General features: G+C 43.5%; 2 protein-coding genes across 3 annotated transcripts in view; both read right to left on the reverse strand.

The window, feature by feature from the left end:
- smad10a (SMAD family member 10a) overlaps positions 1–926 on the reverse strand; it is a 62,461-nt gene extending 61,535 nt beyond the window's left edge. The window contains exon 1 of the mRNA XM_076157108.1: positions 915–926. The gene's annotated coding sequence lies outside the window, so the exon portion shown is untranslated. The remainder of the gene's footprint in view (positions 1–914) is intronic.
- Positions 1–18,820, reverse strand: part of gatad2b (GATA zinc finger domain containing 2B) — a 29,681-nt gene extending 10,861 nt beyond the window's left edge. For both annotated transcript variants that reach the window (XM_076157107.1, XM_076157106.1), the window contains exon 1: positions 18,720–18,820. The gene's annotated coding sequence lies outside the window, so the exon portion shown is untranslated. The remainder of the gene's footprint in view (positions 1–18,719) is intronic.
- Between the last annotated feature and the right edge of the window lie 957 nt (positions 18,821–19,777).

Here is a 19,777-nt window from a genome sequence, read left to right on the forward strand (position 1 = left end):
GACACGCTGCAAAGATCTCAGCTAGAGCACAATGTGCACTGAAGACTGAGGTAAAGAAGAGGCCAAGCATTCCAGCAAAGGACCTGCAGACACATGGAGAGCCTGCTTGCAGTTTCTGTCACTGAAAGACACTCAACAATCATGGAAGGACGGAACAATCACTGCTCTCCAAACTGCTGCGTCTCAAGTTTCTAAAAGACCCCCTGGATGTCCCACAAGTCCTCTGAGACCAAGAGTCAAAAAGGCACTGCATACCAGCATCCAGACCTCATCTGGCTCTGAAGCGTGATGGCTTAGCATCATGGTTTGGACCTACTTTGTTGCCCCGGGACCTGGACAAGACACACTCACTGAAGGAACAACAAATTCAAAACAGAATGAAGACATTGGACAAGGAGAGTATCACAGTAGAGTTCATCACCTGAAGTTTATAGACCACATTATGTTGATCATGTTTACAGTATAACATAGAAGTTGAACTTGACTCCTACAGAGATGCATCCAGCAAACAACAAACCCAGAGTTCCAGAGAGAGAGACGGTTCATTAGATGGCCTGTTGCCCTTCACTGAGCAAAGCAGTGATGCTGTAAGGGCGAGTAGAATAGTACTAATGTGTGCTTGCAAGGTAAAGCAGTTTAAATTTTCAAAACAGACCCTAAATGAAAACTAAAAACATGGAAAACAGCATACATATAGAATTGGATGCACTTTAAAGCACCCATAGCACTGATACTACCAGAAAAAGCTTCCTGGTGGTGTCCTACATATTTAGGATGTCTTTGTTCTTGTTGCTGTTGTTTTTAAACACTACCAGGTGTCAATATGAGGGAAGCAGAATCTGACACGAAAGCTTCACGTGTTTGACAAGCCTGGACTGTACCGCTCAACCACAGGAGCAATCCAGATGTACAACTGCTGCTGTGTGATTACAGTTTACACAGAATGCATTTGTTATTGCGATGGAGGTCGGGGAAAAAAAAACATGTGATGAGTCATTCCTGAGGAAATGAAGGCATTGTAAAAGGGTTCACTAACTTAGTCGAACTACTGTAAACAACGGAGCTTCTGGGGCCTGATTAAACCTGTGTTGTCACTTCTAAATTCATTAACAGTCAAGTCAGTCAAAGTCTGTAAGCTACTGCAGCTACACAGCGATCATAAGCTACTACGCAGACTCACTATCTAGCTAGCCTGACAGAGGAGAGCTAACTTCTCCAAGCTACTTCCACTCCATCATCCATTATCACTTCTTACAAAGGGCCCATTGTGTCAGACAGGTAATCTAACTACCACATTGGCTTCCCCAGACAAAAAGCACCTCAGTACTGCCTTATACACAAAACACCCATCATGCACTGCTGCCTGACCTGTGAGCTCTGTGATGAATGACATCACAATCATTTACAGGGGCGAAAGCTTGAAGGCCGGCAGAGACATCATTGTGTTTAGGAAAGCTTGTACATGAAGATAACATTCACTCATTTTAAATCTGTGGTTCTGTCACAACTCAATCTATTGGTCCTAACTAGACTCTTACTGAGCCAGAGTGCAGGATTGCTCGAACGGAAGAGACACATCTGACCTGCCCTCATTCAGTGTGTCGGTATGATACACATATGTGCATTTTGTTTAGGGTTTGCTTTCCGTTTTTGCGTGCTAAGACTTACTGAACAACCTTCACCGTGAATGTTCCAGATTTATTACTGCAGGTCTCTTGAAAATGTATATATATATAAAAATAATAGTATAATGAAAAGACAATGAGCTTAGTTGCTTACTTGAATAAGGAAATGCTACAATGTACAAGTGGGATTTTTCTCTTCAGTCTTAAGTGGTTAATTAAATGATTCTTTATCACAATGTACCGATGTCACTCTACGCTTTTCTCTTATCTCTCGTTTTATCATTTGCTCCCTGCCACCATCTAATCTCTTCACCCCTGTTGAACAGCCTCCTTCACACACACGAGGAGGAGTCTAATTGATGCAGAATCTCTCTCTTCCTCCTCCTCCTCCTCCTCACAGCAGTTTGTGATGCAGCAATGGCAGAGCCGTCGCCTCCATTTGCTGAGAGAAAACACAAACCGCTCGTCTCTGCTGAGCCTCCACCTTTAATGAGCCAGCGAGCGCCGCCGCCGACAATGGTGCTGATGAGCCAATCAGAGCTGGCCTTTCATGCGCGTCAGTAACCAATACCTCCCTCCCACCTCGCCAACTGCCTTTACATAATATAATGACTGTTTCAGTCAGCTGCTACGCAAACCACACTCACTCCCTCATTCTCCTTGACCCCGCCCCACCCCTATGGCTTTTTGGCACCGTGTCAGCCGAGGCAGTAAACGGAGCGCAGAGAAAGACAGATGCAGTGACAGAAGAAAGAGAAAGACTGGATGGAAGTTGATGGAGGGCTGAACAAGGTTCTTTAAGGAGCCCAGAGTCACTCGTGAACGTCTTCATCGACAGCAAAGGTCTCACAGCTAAGACTCTTTAAATCAAACTGTGTGTTCTGAGTAATGGTCTCTACCTGGGGGCACGGTGTGGAGCAAGACGGAGAGAAGAGAGGGGACCTCCATCAGGAAACAGACAAAGTGTGTCCACAGGGACACACACACACAGCCGAGCATTCCAACATAGGCAGTCTGCAGCTCCAGCTGTACAGTACCACAAAGAAAGCCTCCCTGAGCGCGTCTACCCTCCCCCAAGCCTGCAAAACCCCCACTGTAAAAATAAACACATGCTTACTTTGTGGGGCCCCTTAAACGCAGCCAGAGCCAACACAGCGGTTTTTCACATTACAACGTCCAATCAGAAGTCATTATGTGCACGTATATATATGTGTGTGTGTGTGTGTGTGTGTGGAGGGGGTGATATAAAAGAGTGACACAGACACACAAACTCGGAGCTTTTTTTTCCTCGTATTGCTCCATGTATGCACAAGTCTTTGTGTGTGGGCATGTGCATGAGTGGTGGAGTGGAGAGGAGAGGAGAGAACACACACACACACACACACACACACACACACACACACACACACACACACACACACACACACACACACACACACACACACACACACACACACACACACACACACACACACACACACACACACACACACACACACACGACCGCGGGTTGTGCTTAAATGGTTAAAAATTTGACAAAATAAACATTAGTAACCGTGTTGTGGAATCCGCTGCTCATTTCACGCATGATCTGCATCGCCACAATTCAATCAGCTGATGCAACGCAACTCCTTCACTGTTTCGGCTCGGGCCCGCGCACCTCCTGCTTCTCCTGGACCCGCTGCACCGTAGTCAGGATAAGCATTTGATTCATGGCTTATCGTTAAGACGTGCGAGCCAGACACGTTAGCCCAGCCAGCTCCATGTGTGCCATTAATCCTTCTGTCAACATGCTGCTGCTGGGCACAAAATGGTGGCGATGGCACAAAACCAGCATGAGGTCTGACCCTGAAACGAAACCATGTACTGTATAATAACGTCGGGTAACCTAAATTCTGTGTTCAGGATATGTATCACACACGTTAAAACAAACAAACGGAACAAAAAGAAGATTTTTTTTGCCCCGCAGTGGAAAGAAGAAACGAGGAACTGGACACGGCTAGAACTGCATGAAATCATGTGATCGCTAACGAGATGACGCAAGAATTACAAATGACTAGAGGATCTCTTTGTTGTGGAGGATGATTGACATCCATTAGTTGCAGGCTATGCATCATTCCGTCTTGGGACAACACACTAAGTGCCATAATAGTGCACAGTCAACAATAGTATGACATTTAGACACAACAATCCTGCGTTCAGCGTCATACACTCTATCCACCATACACAGGGTCACACTGGGTGAAAACATTCACTTACAAGTTCACAAGTTCCTCATAAACTGAAATGAAAGCTGAACTCTTATACAATACACGATGTACTAAGAAAAGCTCTGCACACACAAGCAGCTAAACAGACTGACTCAAGCATTATCTGCAGCAGTGCTCCATCAGCTATTATTAGCCATCTAGTGACTTTCCAAAGCTAAATTATGGCCGTCTATACTTTTGCACGAGTCAGTTGACTTTTCCCACTTTAGCTTTTTGTACATGTACAGTCCGGAGACGTGCTAACACTTACAGAAGTCAGATCTGAGGGAAGCAGAGTGCTGCACGGTGTGATTTCTAAACTAAATCTCCTGCTGGGGTGTGTGACAGGAGAACATGAAGAGGTGAAACGTCAGGGTGTGGGAAGCTGTGCGACACTTCACGATTGACAAATCTCATCTTACACATCCTCCCATGTGAAGGCTTACACTGAAGAACACGTGGTTGTGAGGCGGTCACGTCTATACTCTGACGACATAGACGTGATGCCTTATCACCTCTGAGACAGAAGGCCGATCTGCGACACACACCTCTGTTTGCCTCCACATTCACAACTTTGCCTCGTCATTCATACAGACGCACAACGACCTCAGTACACAGTCACATCATATCACACATCGGTCTATTGGCGTCCGAAGTGCAGCGATTGAGTGAGCAAACTCCATCTCGCATCACGTCACAGATACAACTATGGACGCAGAACAACACATTCATTCAGATACATGGAAGTGAATTACAAAGAGGTTAGAAACAGAAGCCGCCTGCTGTCACGAAGAGCTAATGTTAACCATCTAGCTAGATTGATATGAAGTGGTGAGGACAGACGAACACCGAGGTGAGCAGATGTCCTCTTATCCCAGACACGGTCCCTGTCCTTAGTTGCCTGTCCCCAGCTGTGATTGTGAATAGTTCAGGCTCTGCACGCTGTGATGTGATAGAGCTGCTGGTGGGATTCATTAATGCCATGTTGCTGTCAATGTGCTAGCTTGTAGCATGTTAGGAACCCCTCTCATGTGTACATACAAACCCATCATGCTTCATGTTCTGCTGAAGGATCTCTCACTGACACTATGAGAGATAATTATAGAAAATGTTACTATAGAATTCAACTACTGGCTAGATCACTTATGTTTTATCACAGTTTGGATATATAAGGTATTAAAAACAACCCAAACGTCATTAATATCATAATTTCAAAGCTATCATTTCCCTCTACAGCTCTGTGCACGTTGGAACAGACCTACAGTGTCGTCTGTTCAAATATTGTCTTTAACCGAGACCAGAGATAATGTAAACGCAACGCAAGGAGGAAATTCTCTGACAGCACATTGACCTGAACGCTATCTGATCTGCCAGACCACATGCAGACGTGATCCGACTCACATCGTGATCCAAGTCACAACGGTCCAGGGTCTAGTACAATCCATACATCTGTGACACATTCAGGAGATAAAACGCTACGGTGCCTCATCTTCCTACGTGATCCCATCAATAAAGCTATTTTGAATCAGACGTTGTGACTTGCTGTGTGGAAGTTCCTGCCCCTGTAGCTATGATGACTATTTGATAGTATTGAAATAATGACATCATGGTTATCTCTACTAACAAGAGGTATGTATTGATTGTCGATTTTTCAGTCTGGCAAAGGAAATTAAATCTGCCTCCCTCATCCTGCGTGTCACCAGTCGTCGCGGTGCAGCGAGGAGCGTTTTAGATGCTACTGTCTCTGTGAAACAACAGCCTGAAGTGTGCGTGTCCCGAAACATCCGACTGTCTGAACAAAGCCGGCGGAGCAGTCTCGCCGTTCCACATCATACAAACAACACGGGGCGAAAAACACACACAGTGGCAGCCTGGCTGTAAAGGATGTTGATGGCAAGGCTGCTGGGAATATGACCAAAATTTGCATATGACTAGTTTTTGACACTAATGAGGCCAATTAGAATGGAGCCCATAGCAACAGAGTTATAATTGGCTGTCTGGAGCATCTAAGGAGTTGATGGTTGCGGGATGCAAGTTCAGAGCCAATAGGAATTCAGAAAAGGACACTGGCATTGTTTTGTTGTTGATCGTGCATTCTGTACACAGACACACATACATAATTACACACGTACACACACCTTTACCTGTACTGCACGAAAACACAGCATGTACAACATAAACATGCAAACACACTCGTACACCTTCCACCTACTGCACAGACACAACGCTGCTCTTTATTAAACTAGACAACAGCTCATTGTGGGCGTTGCCATGACAACCAGTCGTCTATTTTTAAGCTGTGCCACTAATCAATTCCTGTTCTGCTGTCGCCTGAGGGGTGGGGGTGTGCATGTGGTGGTGAGGGTGGTGGAGGAGGAGGAGGAGGAGGAGGAGAAGGAAGAGGAGGGGTTACTGTGAAGTTGGAGACAAAGAGCAGCGCATGAACATGGCTGACATTCACACACACACACACACACACACACATTACTACAGCATAAGGCATTCAACCTAAATTATACATTTAAATTATTTGTTTGTTAAAAAACATTTTGCTGTGAGGTTTCCTAATCCTTTTAAACAGAGGAAGAGGCCGACGGGCGCTACCCAGTCATAAAAGTGTGTTTGATTACGGCACATACCATGTACACGTTTTTGTTCTCTGGTTTTACAGCTCATTTTGTAGCATTGTGCCCAAGATATCCGCATAGCAGACCAATTCGGCTGAGTTGATACCGAAAGAATTCTGAATATTCCAGCAGTATAGAATATGCCAGGGTTTCAACAACGTTTCCTTGGAACTGCTGCCTGCCTCACAACGTCAAAGCTTTGTGGTCAGTCACCTAAAACCATCTCTTTCAGAAAATCTTGTCAAGGAAACAGAAAATCTATAGTGGTTTCTGGAGAAGCCCAGCTGTCAAGAGGAACGGGCAAGCACACGAACTTGGGGTTTGACAATGGCTGTCTTAAAGACCCCGTGTATACAGTATTGACTGAACTACAGCCAGGGTTTCTCTTTACTCAAATAGATCCTTTGCTATTGCTATTCTAGCAATGAATCAATCAATTTAAAGGGTGCAGCCGCAGCTTTTAAACTTCATTCCCTTGACCTCAATGGGAAATTGATAGGGTGATTGCTTTATCTCTAGATTTCGATTCTGAACACCTAAATAGGCCTAAAAATGCATTTCTTGTAGCACCTATTCACAAGTCTCCGTGGTTCCATCGTTCTTTCAGAATGAATTGTGTCGCTGAGGTCTCATTTCCTGCATCAGATGGACATTAATCGATACAGCATATACACTCAACAATGATTTCTTTCTCTTTCTGATTTTGTTTTGCAGCCATTTCCAATTCGTTTAAAGAATACCTCAAAGATTTGTTCTTTGTGCTCAAAGATGTAGCAGTAACAGATGTAGCAGAGCAAGATGCTGAACAAAAGCCATGGTCACTCACAGGCGAGTCAATAAAAAGCCACCCTAAAATGTTTGAGGTGCCTCAAGAGTGCAACCGGCATGCTGATGTCAGGAACGGCTGGTAGAGCTGTTGCCAGAGTAATAGGTGTTCATTTCCCCGCAAAAATATGCCTCCAGCATCATTACAGAGGTTTTGGATGTTCCTCCAACAGGCCTCACAACCATAGACCACATGTAACCATGCCAGTCCAGGACCGCCACATCTGACTTCTTCATCTGCAGGACCAACTGAGGTCAGTGACCGGGATGACAAATTTCTGCACAAACTGTCAGAAATTGCCTCACGGAAGCTCATCTGTGTACTCGCCAGGGTCTTGATTTGCAGTTCGGTGTCACAATCGATGCAAGTGGGCAAGAGCTCACCCAGGATGGCCACTAGGAAGCCGGAGAACGGTGCTCTTCACTAATCAATCACGGTTTCAGCTGTACATTACATTACATTACAATCATTTGGCAGACGCTTTTATCCAAAGCGACTTACATTACATTACCACCCTTCGCAGAGGGGGGAGCAATTGAGAGTTCAGTGCCTGGCTCAGGGGCACCTTGGCAGGGACTCGAACCGGCGACCCTCCGATTCCCAAACGGAAGCTCTACCCACTGAGCTAAGGTAAGGTGTCTGGTGGGTGAGCGGTTTGCTTATGTCAATGTTGTGAGCACACTGGCCCATGGTGGTGGTGGGGTTATGGTATGGGCAGGCAAATCCTATGGGCGGTGAACTCCAGTGCATTGCCATGGCAATTTGAATGCAGAGATATTGTGATGAGATCCTGAGGACCATTGCTGTGCCTTTTATCCACTGCTGTTTATCCTCATGTTTCAGCATGACAAGGCCGGCCCTATGATGCAAGGACCTGTATACAATTCTTCACAGCTAAAAAATGAAAATCATCCCATTGAGCCTTTTCGGGACGCTCTGGACGCACTGGACCAGAGCATACGACAGCTTGTTCCAGCTCCCAACAATATCCAACAACTTAGGAAAGCAATATGTGATATTTGGCTGTAGAAATAAAATAAACTCGACTTACATCGCAATATTTTTCAATCCTTTGGCGACATTATCTCGATTATTAACGATCTCTCTATACATAAATCATGATGCCTCGTGCAGTTTTATGACTTCTCTGTACTGCATGGATGCTGTATGAGGAGATGAAATAGATTTGGTAGCTACTTTCTTTGTGTAAACTTTACTAAATGCCATAGTTTGCGCTGAGTCCTTTGAATAAACCTAGAAATTGTATCTATTATATGTGTAAAAAAAAGCAATACGTCTACAGTTGGTGCTACGTCGGAGTGGTTCTCCTGCGACTCATCTGGGAAGCCTGTTTGACCAACATGCAAGGAAATGCAATAACACTGGTGAACAGGTAGAGTATCACTACAGCTTGGTGATCCTCCTGTCCCAAGGGCATGAGGCCAATGTGTGCTATGCTATTTAAACAACTCGAGGGTCTGTGATAGTCTGGGTCCTAACTCCACTGGTTTCTTGTGTGCGTGTTGTAACTTTACTTCTTCCACAGCTCTTTCGTGTCACAGGTTTTTGTGGAAGCCTGTCCTGTAGAGACGAAGACCCTGTCCTGCTAGAAACCCATGGATTCTATCTGTATAAATATTATAAGAGATATTTCCATAACTATTATTGCTTTGTTGAGATTTTGCAATATATAAATAAAGTTGAATTGAATAGGAGTCCATTGTTACGCCCTTTTCACACTAGCGGAACACATCAGTTCCCTCAGAGAGCTTGGTGTGTGAGAGCTGCCGAGTAGAACACATTCTGCAGAACCATGCGTCAACCACTGTTGTTAAGTTGGTAATAAATGAAGAAGACACAAAATGGTGTCGACACAGAGATCGACTCTGTCCAAATGAAGAGGACCACTACAGTATTGAGCCAAGTTGGCCACCGTTAACAGTGTCCCTTCGTTGGTTATTGGCTAATAGGAATTATCACACATCAAACTGGGCCTTGTAAACAGAATGTATGAATATTACTAAATGCTTTACATGCTTTTCTTATATCATCCAGGCTTAATCAGTACCTAATCATGTCAAGTCTCTGCCTTGTTGCAAAAACAGTTTTAAGAGCTTTAAGATGTGACAAGGACGGGGGTTGAGGATTCTGTGAGACCCGGTAGCTACCTGAAGTGTGTTCCTGACCCTCCCTCCAGAGGTCTCACAAAAACAAGCACACGACACCTGTCCAACTGTCCAGCACAATGGGGGGAGGAGCCATGATTTGGACTTGGATTTGTAGCCAGGAAGTCTATGAATACCTCTTCATACCAAAGTATTCTTATAGCAGATGTGTATCACTGGGCCCACTTTGCACAGCAGCAAATCTACAAAGGAATGGCTGCGAGAGAAAAGAATCAAGGTGTAAGATTCAAGTCGTCCTGACCTGAACGTGATGGAGATGCTTTGACATGACACGATGAGCCGTGGAAACACAAACACCCTCAAACATCGATCAACTCCTGTATTGGTGTAAAAGCAGAGCTGAGGCCAAAAATTCCTTGAACAATGTGAGAGATTAGCTCATACAAAAAACATGACTTCAGATTAATTACTGAACCACGATCGTACCTCGTTTCTCACTCGGCTTCCTACATTTTATCTTACTTCTTAAATAAATAATGGCGGTGAAATCTTTGACGCGGTGTTTGTCAGCTGGCTCTATTTCAGGTCCTGGTAAAAGCAGGTGATTTGTTTTGTTTGGTCCCGACATAAAACCAGATGATGTTCCTTTTTCATGACTGCACCTTTTAAAATGGCAGAGACGTCATTTTTTGAATTTATTCTTGCCCAAAATACAGAGCGCACACAAAACGCACCGAGCCAGTCTGAACCAGTTTGTAACCTCAGGGTATGGAATTATCTCTCCATACGTAACCGCGAGCGGTTGGAGAGGAAGAAAGAAAGAGGGAGAGAGAGAGAGAGAAGGAGAGAGAAAGAGAGGAGGACGGAAAAGAAGGGTGGGGGTGCGAGGGGTCTGCTCCAGTGTTTTCAGAGGAGAGAGAGGAAAATCTCCTCCTGGCACCTTGACAGGAAGAGAGTGAAAGCAGGATTTGGAAGGGTGGGGTGCGGCGTGCACCCGTTCACCAGCCAGAGGAGTACAGAAAAAAAACAGTGGGACTATGAGACATTTACAGTGAGGAAGACTCAGGGAAATTTCTTAAAAATCGACCCACATATGGGGGAGAAGAATGGATAAAAGAAAGAAATGTAAAAGATGTAAGATACGTAAAGACACAAAATCATAAAAGGAGATCACATCAAGTATGTCATCAGGGTCACTCCCATCATAACACAGCTGAGCTACAGGAAGTAAGTACAGGCTGCATATCAGGCTCCTGTCAGACATGTTGGTTGACCTACTGTATGGGAAGTCTATGGTACACTTCACTACTTTGCTTCATCACCTCAAAACATGAAGCTAGCAGCTATGTAGGGAGACGCTCTAAGTGAAAACTCTGTCTGGAATCCATCACAATCCTAAGAATGACAGAAATTTGTCACTGTTTTTTACAACAAAGGATAAAATGCCTGAAAGTCCCCAAGTGGTGAGAGTCTGAGCTTCCACACTGAGCTCAGAGGTCCTCAGTCAGTGAGGAGTTATGAGATGGCTGCTCTCCAGCCCAGAGTCGCACCAAGGCGGAGCCCACACACTGTCCAACAAAGACAGCATGTTTAGGGATTATATGATCACACTAGGTATTCTTTGCATCACTGACCTCATTAGGAATTCATTAACTACGCAATGTACTGAGACTGGTCACTGAGCACAACACGGCAACACAAAAGAATACAGACACACTGCGCTCTTCCTTTCAAATTCAAACATTTCAAATGCATTCACGGATCAATTTCCAATCTGGGAGGAACGGCAGCCGTCTGTGCTTTTCTCAACATCAAACAAATGGCCTGCTATTTCTTCCATTCCTCTTCCGTTTCTCATGGTATGTTGGTGGCATAACGCCGCAAAACGTTTCAGCCAACAGAGCTTTGAAGTGTTAAGTGCTGCACTTTGACAACGGTCCCTCACTGCCAAACAGACTTTACCACGCTACATTTTGCTCACATACTAAAATCTCTATTTTGGACTGACTGACTTCCTCACGAGCTCTCACAGGGCAGATGAAGTATTACTGTCATCGCCCGTATACGCTGCTGCATACTACTACTACCATCAATGTGGAACTCCTCACACTATAACACATTCATAACTCTGCTTCTTGTGGTTTGGTAATCACGTGTGGCCAGATTGCAAATTCAATTTGGATTCCATTAATTGTGCAACTCTTATCACGTTTTCAATTTTGCTACAGCTAAATATATTAAGATTATATTTGTGTCGTTTTTCCTCACTCAGCTGGCACGATGCTGACACTCCATAACATCCATTTGGAGTTGTGTACTTTTAATAGTTTGTGTGTGAGAGTGCCCAAAGGAGCACAACACTTCTCACAGCAGCAGTTTGAGTGGATGTTTCTCGTCCACCAGCTTCCACCAATGTTGATATACTTCGCTTACTCTGTGCTTTCACCTAATTATGGTTTAGGAGGTGGATTATCTGCAGCTCCACACCAGTGATATCCACCTCCACCTCCCAACAAATAGGAATGGATCGTGCATGACTTTAATACAATTAAGGTCATGTCACTACCTACGTTTACACTCGTGCTATAATCGGATTTTTGTCGATCATAAGGATCGTTTGTGTTTCCTGATGTCTGACACACGCTGGAAAGATCCAGAGATTGAAGCGTTTGTTGTGCAGGTTGGAGACAGACAGGGGGAGCTTGTGATGGCGTGATGCTAAACGCAGTATGGGTGCATTAGTAGTTACTCAGCTGACACACTACGACACACACACACACACCCTTCATTTTTCCACATCACTGATCTGCCCTGTTTACCATTTAAAACTCATTAATGCCACACAAATCAATTAGTACAGGTATCCCCTCCACCACACTGAAATGATTAGCGCTAATTAAAAGCTGATTACACAGATTTTCAGACACATGCGGATTCTTCAGCAGGAGGACTTTCACCGCAGATCAGTTATTATTATAACACACGACTACAAATACAAACACACACACACAGACACTCGCACACACTATGACACATGTACCCATCTTTAGCTTCCAAACTCCACTGGAATTTATTTTAAACATTGAACCTGCAACTTATTATTTAACAAAACTAAATAAATAATACAGTGACAAATCTCCTTTACTGGGGAATTATTAAAAGTCCAACTGTGTAATACTGTGTAACAAAAATTTCTAAATTAGGTTACTCTTTGAAAAATTGACACCTTTAATCCTGACATCTTTTCAGTCACTGGTGTGGGCTCCCTTTGTGCTGCAGATCTTTTCAAATCGAGGTTGCAGCTGTCAGACTGACACTCTTAGTTCATTTGTGTCCAGCTTTGACCTGTATTTTGTTTCTATTGAGGCTACTCACATAGGTAGGATGTGACTGTGTCCCTCCTACCTAGCAATGGGTAACGGCTCATTCTCCTGCTGCGATACGAACAAGATGTTAATAATAATAATTTAAATCCCTCACAATTAGGCTTGGAATGCTAAACTAGCGGCTAGCCAAGCTAACGTTGCGTCAGGCCAAAGAGTTGCAGTGAAAACAGACCTGATAACCGAGGATACAAATACGTGGAGGAACTTATTTATATCGCTCCTCTTCTGATCCCTTTGCCTCAAACAATGGCTGGAAGCTGTGCAGCATCTGTCCCAAAGACCACATGGGTGAAAACCAGTGGTTAAAGACAGATTGAGACAGATTTTCTTGGTGATGTCAAACAATACAGAGGCGTTCTCCCCATTTGCCCTTGTGAACGTGCGGGTAATGTGAAGGGGAGCTTTGCTTATCAGAGCACTTATTTGCAGGATGTGGTGTAGTTAACGTAATTATTATAAAATGACCCTCCATGTTTGATGATTGTGTTTTCATGTTCTGTAAATGCCTCTTCACCAATAATGGCAGCAGTTTGACAATGTGTCGCTAAAATCACAACGTGCTGCTCTTTCAATACAGGGCTGGGGTTCACAGGGTTTGATGGTGGAAATGAGTCCATATCCATCAGGCTTTGACTTTCATGAGCTGTGAGCACTTTGACCTCTGGTTTGTAATAACACACCGCAGGAGAGCCAATGAACGCACAGCTTTAACAAATATCTGCCATAATAATTATCTTTCAACTATACAACGATGATTGTGATTCACTAGTTTTCACCTGCCTGGATGACATAGGGCTGTGTGACATCGCCTTGTAATGACGGCCAAGTATGACATCAACAATACAATGGCGGTAAACGTAGACGTACCTAAAGGCAGTAACTCAAATGAACCAAACCGGTCTTCAGTTTAAATCTAAAACATCTTCAAGCAGCAGCTGCACAGCTTCTGGTCTCTGTTAAAGTGATGCAGGTCTTAAATACAGCCGAACCACAGGTCTGAGGTTGATGCAAAGAACAAGAGTGTAGCTGCTAGACCGTCGAACCTGCCTTGAAAAAGAAAAGGGTGGAAGATTGTTATAATCTCTAATATCTAAGATTTAGATAAAAAACATACTATTACAATGAGCATTATAAATTCAGTCATTAAAGTAGAGGGAGTGTGCCTGCATCCTACATGGGTCATTTTGGTGAGTTGCTCCAAAAAGCTGCATGTTTTGCACAGTTTGTCGCTGTAGTGGAAGTATCCTGGATCTATTTATTGACATCATTTTGCAGAGTGCACCTGCTGTGACGTGCAGTGAAATCCCAAACCTACTGGAGTGCCGGAGAGGAGAAAGCTGCAGGTGTGTGAGCTAAACCTACTGCCATAACTGCCACTTGTTTTAGATGTTCATTGAGACGTTAAGACAAGTTAAGTTTACGTTCAACTACTGTGGATGTTCTCATTCCTGTCATGGTTTAGCGGCACCTGCTTGGCTGTTTGGAATAATTGTAGTTCAAATCGCATATATGTGGCACTAATAACCTGTGCAGGATTACATTTCTAAATTTATCCATCATGTGATATGCATCGACTAATCACTTCCTTCTTGTCTAAATAGAGTACAATGGCCGAGTCAGCCACACTCACCTACTTGTTTTGGGCCACAGATCAGCAGCTTGCCTAGTTCCTCACCAGGTATCATAGGTTCTGTCTTGCGTTTGGTAAAAAGGTCTGAAAGTTGCCAATTCACTGCGGGATTTTCAAAATAAAATGTTGTAAACCATGCTGGTGTGTATACTCCCACAGCAGCTGCTTTTTGCTCAGAATCAAAGGAAGTTCAAGTGTGTGTTTCCTAACTGTCACACACTCCCCCCCCTGCTTCAGTCTACACACAGCTAAACTAGTGTGTTCAGCCAGTCTAGATGTGGATCAGGTGTGTGGGGAAAGGGGAGAGCCAGGATGTGCTGTGATACTGCAGGATCATGATGGAGAAGTTCTGGATCAAGGCTGAATCATGTCTAGTATTTATATTTTTACCACGATACGTCATTTGAGTGAAGTTAAGCTCTTTAAGCTTCATACTGTTTTTGTTTAGCATATCAGTAACGCTTTTATCTTGTATGTCAGATTGTTTACACTGTCAGTCATGTGGAACAAACCCAGGGGCCATTTTGTCGAACCTCTTTGACCACTTTAAATACAAGCATAAGGAACAGCAGCAAGAGTGTTCACCCATATTTTCTTATTTTGCATTTAGAATGCAAAGTATAATAGTAAAGAGTAGTATATATTGTTTCAAGTTGTGGGTTGTTGTCGTTTTTTCAAAATAAAAAATATATTTGCCAGGAAATGCCTCTCCCTGGAGTTTTCTTTGATGTTCTCTATCATTTTCATATAGCGGCACTACAATTTGAATTGTATTTGGCACTGTTTAAAACAAAATATGAGTAATATCCTTCTGTATTATACGGTAATATTGTGCAGGCCCATACTGCATCTTCATTTTCAGGTTTTTCTGCTGCTCCTCAGGCCTTCTGCACCAAACTACAACATGGGATATAACTGACGGAAGGTCATGTGAGACGGATACAGTTCACATGTTAACAACAATTAAAGAAACATGACAAGAAGCTGGCAGCAATTCATTCATCAGGTTGGAATACATCATTGATTGTGAACCAAACGTGGACACAAAGAATAGAAAACTGATTTTTTTTTTGCAATGAGCAAAACCAATGGGAAGATTGACTTTCAGTGATTTGTGATGTCAGAAATTGAGAATTAATAAGTCTTCCCCATTCAGCAGAGGACAAACCAATTTGTGCCGTTGAATTTAAAACACATTTAAATGAAGAGGGTCTTTAACCTCCCCACGACTCAACAAGAACATTCACCAAGTGCCATTAAACTCGTCCTAGGTGGGTACAATATACAGTCTTTCGTTTGTCTAAATATGCAGGGTTCCATTATTAATTCTCTTGCACTAGTTCATAAAAAATCATTTACTGTACAAATCCATACAAATCTGCCTATGGCGATAGTATTTCATGCTTTGGCAGATAGAACTTGACTATGATTCAGGCTCTGGTTCAGTTCAGAATGGGCTCAGACTCTGATAATCCTCGCCTATCACAGATCCTTCACACTTCATCACAAAAGAGCTTTACTCTTCATGTTTGACATCTTGGCACTTTCAAAGCTGCTCCAGCTCCCATCATCGCTCTTCTTGCTGCCACACAATTTTCTGAGATGATTTTGAAAATGTCATAGCATTATAAGGAACATACAGTATATGTCTGTGTGCATGCTAAGGACTTCTACTTTAAAAAGGTGAAGCAAGTATATTTTTCACCTGCTGTATTTCCCCTCCTACACTTATTTACGGAACGATTAATCAGCAATTAGTGGAATCTATTAGTTCCACATGTGCATTGTTGCCCTCTTCACCTAATCTTTATAGTAGGCATGTCAATACAAACCTTCAGTCTAATAAACCAAAAAGCCATAAAGCTTTTAAACTCTTAAGTCATATCTGAGAGTATACAGGCTAGGTGGTATTGGTCAACACCCTTGTGTTTATACTGTGATAACTGACAAAGAGTGGATGTAGTCACCCAAATGTTTTAAGGCAGATCCACACACCTTGTGCCAATTTGGAAAGTTTCACAATAACAGCATATACATTTAAGATCAAAATATGAGCCATAAAGTATAATGTGGAGATATGATAAACAAACTGAATAAAGATTAGAATTTTTGTAGACTGTTAAGCAACAATCAAACTAACAAATAGTCTAATTCAAGATTAGAAATAAGGTCAGTTTATAATATGTAATACTACAGTAGCATTATATATTCAGGCTAAAAACTGTGTGAAGCATGTCAGGGAACTTGACACTGTAACGCTATTGGCTGTGGAACTTTATGATGTCATTATTGTGCATCTTGTTTTATTATACACTAAATGATAAGAAAAATGGAATAATAACTCCAGGGATAATAATTCCAGACTTATGTTTGGCCAAGGGTGTGACAGCTCCAAGAAGTGAATAGTTTTCCACACTTATAGCTGAAATTAACTAGTCCATAGTGGGGAAAGTACTGGGACCAGTGAGGTCCGACAGGCAGGTATAAGACAACACAAACGCCGGAATGGTGGATCGTCACAACCGTCACATAAATGCATCACAGTCTTTGTGAAGGATTTCGTAATTGAAAGAAAAGATTGGGTGGGGGATGGGCCTGTAGGCAGCACTGCACCATGGGATTTAAAGTGTGCACACAGTACGAAATCCTGACACACATCTATCCGGTGATTCAGGAAGAAGAAAATCCTTCTTAAAAAAATGGCACGCTAGTATAAATTTGCGAGAATATCGGCTGATCGTCTGCACCGGTATGCAGCTGGCGGTTATGGAGCTGAGAGAGAAAGAGGAAGGCCTTCACCACTACAGTTCATTCACACTCTTCAGCAGCAGGGACCTTTCATTCATACACACGTGTATCCAGCTTTGTCAAACCTCAGAGCTCACATGGAAGCACAGCAGGCCACTTTACTGAATTGTTCAAAAGAAAAGACCCTTATTTGTTAATAGATTGAGGAAGAAGCTCTAGGTTTGGAAACATAACATAAATGGTTATATTAGTGTCTTTAGTTGAATGTGTTTAGGTTTCATACCCATTAAAACAAGTTTTCTGTCAGTGAATCTCATTTTGGAGGATTTGACTTCATAATGCTGACAAAATGGTGCTATAAAGCCACAACATTACCGCTCTAATCTTAACCCAGATGATTAACAAAGTTTCAAAATATAACTAAATGTGACATTTCTCAACCAAACTTCAAAGACAATGTCAAATTCCTGCCCCTATCAGATGATCCTTGAGGAGGAGGATGGTAACCTTCACCTCATTTTCTTCTGACTCCAAATCTGAAAAGGAAATCCTACAATAAAAAAAACCCCAACATGTGTTCTTTCAAGAGTTTCAATTCAGTGGAGCTAAAGTCACATCTCCACATTCTTCCCTTAGCTATACATCATCATCTTCACATAATCAAGACTGACTGATGACCTGGATGCTTTGAGCTGATAAGTGATATCTATGTGAACACTGTGTAAAATGTGAACCAGCTTACTAAATGACAGACAGAAATGATTATGTCTCTGTACACCCCATATAAAGTATCGATCGGTGTTTGGGGCTCAGGGACAGCCAAGGTGGATGAAGCTTTGTCCTTACAGTAGAATGCTGCTTGTGCTGCCAGGCGCCAGGCAGCCATTTAGCTGCATATGGAGCTGGTTGAGTCTCTACGTAAATGGCTGATGCATTTCCAATGTTTCTCCCTAATTGCAGAGAGCCAGCAGCAGCAGCAGCAGCGCCGGCCTCCTCCAGCGCCTTGAAACACGCTTTCCTTCATCTAAACCCGGGTATAGACTCGCTCCAGCCCGCTACTCTTTACTGAATTATAATATAGGATCCGGACTGTTCGAAACCCCAGAGACTTCGGATCAAACAATGAAGCGGATTGCAGCCATCCGTTACAAGACCCTGATCACAAAGCATCCACAAATCAACATCGTTAACGATTGGCCTCTTATCCAAACATAATCCCCCGCGCGTTATTGTTTTAATATACATCCATGTTTATTCTGACATTCCAAGCGGTTCAATGTTAATCAGCATTTCGAGACGACGCTTGCTGCTCGCCAACATTTCACCCTGCATCAATAAACAGCAAAGCACGGCCGCTCTATTGTCTATCAGCATATGAGCAGAACCACCGGCGGAAACCCGACACAACAACGACCTGTCACAGCGCGACATGAACACCCCCCCGCCGCCGTTTCTAAGCAGCTTCGCACCGGGCCAGGCCCCGCCGATATCCCCGGACTCACCTATGTCTGCTTTCGCCTCAGTGTGCACCGTCTCCGGGTTCACGGTCCGGTCCTGACGCGCTGCTGCGGCTCCTCACCACCAGTCCCCGGTACCGGTAGGCAGCACTGAGCCCCTGATTGGGCCTCAGCAGACGCTCACCCACTTCGTGCAGCCAGACACGCAGCTTATTGGAGAGGAGGCTACATTGTGGAGGCCAGACAGACAGATGATTGGCTGTTCTATTACCTAGCACAGCGAGAGAAAACCGCTGATTGGCTCCCCGTCCGGCGTCGGCAGAAGCTTCGGTGAGTCCATTGGTCTTTCATTTCCGCGTAAGACGCAGACAAGCAGCTGATTGGTCGCTAGTCGCTAGTTTGTCGTTAGTGTTGTCTGTGTCTGGACCATAAGCAGAACCATATTCACGCCACGGACTCAACAATGTGAGCTTCATGAATAAGGAGACAACACATAGAGAACACGAACAAATAAATACCCCAGATTAACATGATCAACGTAAATAACAGAGAAAACAGAAAACATAAACATCACAAACTGAACATAAACAAAATAAACAACCCAACAACACTCGTGTGGTGAAAATGCTCTTTCGGAATTTCACCCATCATAGTCCATAGTCATCATATCATCATATCATACATTTTAGGATGAGATGAACATGGAGTGTCAGAATGAACCAGGGCATCACAGGGTTTTAAACCCACAACCTGCCACTGTGTCATCATGCTGTCCTATAGCAGTCTGTAATTGCGTTTTTCCACTTCTAGTGTATCCTCCCCATGCTGGGTAGATCCGTACCAAACCACACCACATGTGTGCTCTTCACTCGGCTCGGGTGTTTGCTTCAATTGAAGGGGAACCTTCTGGGTGAGTGTGGCCTCAGCATGGGTTCAAGTCCAAGTAGTATAAAGGGAAGCAATCAGATGCACACAGATAAAGCTTCATCTAACAATCCTTACACTTTCACATATATAATGAACTGTTAATTATCAGCAGTAACACGTGAGTTATGCAGTACTACATGACCAACAGCTCGTCTAATTCAGGGGTATTTCACAAT

Source organism: Genypterus blacodes, unplaced genomic scaffold (assembly GCF_046128005.1).
Source record: "Genypterus blacodes isolate CSIRO-AG114 ecotype Tasmania unplaced genomic scaffold, CSIRO-AGI_Gbla_v1 ptg000072l_1, whole genome shotgun sequence".
In the NCBI taxonomy this organism is placed as follows: domain Eukaryota; kingdom Metazoa; phylum Chordata; class Actinopteri; order Ophidiiformes; family Ophidiidae; genus Genypterus; species Genypterus blacodes.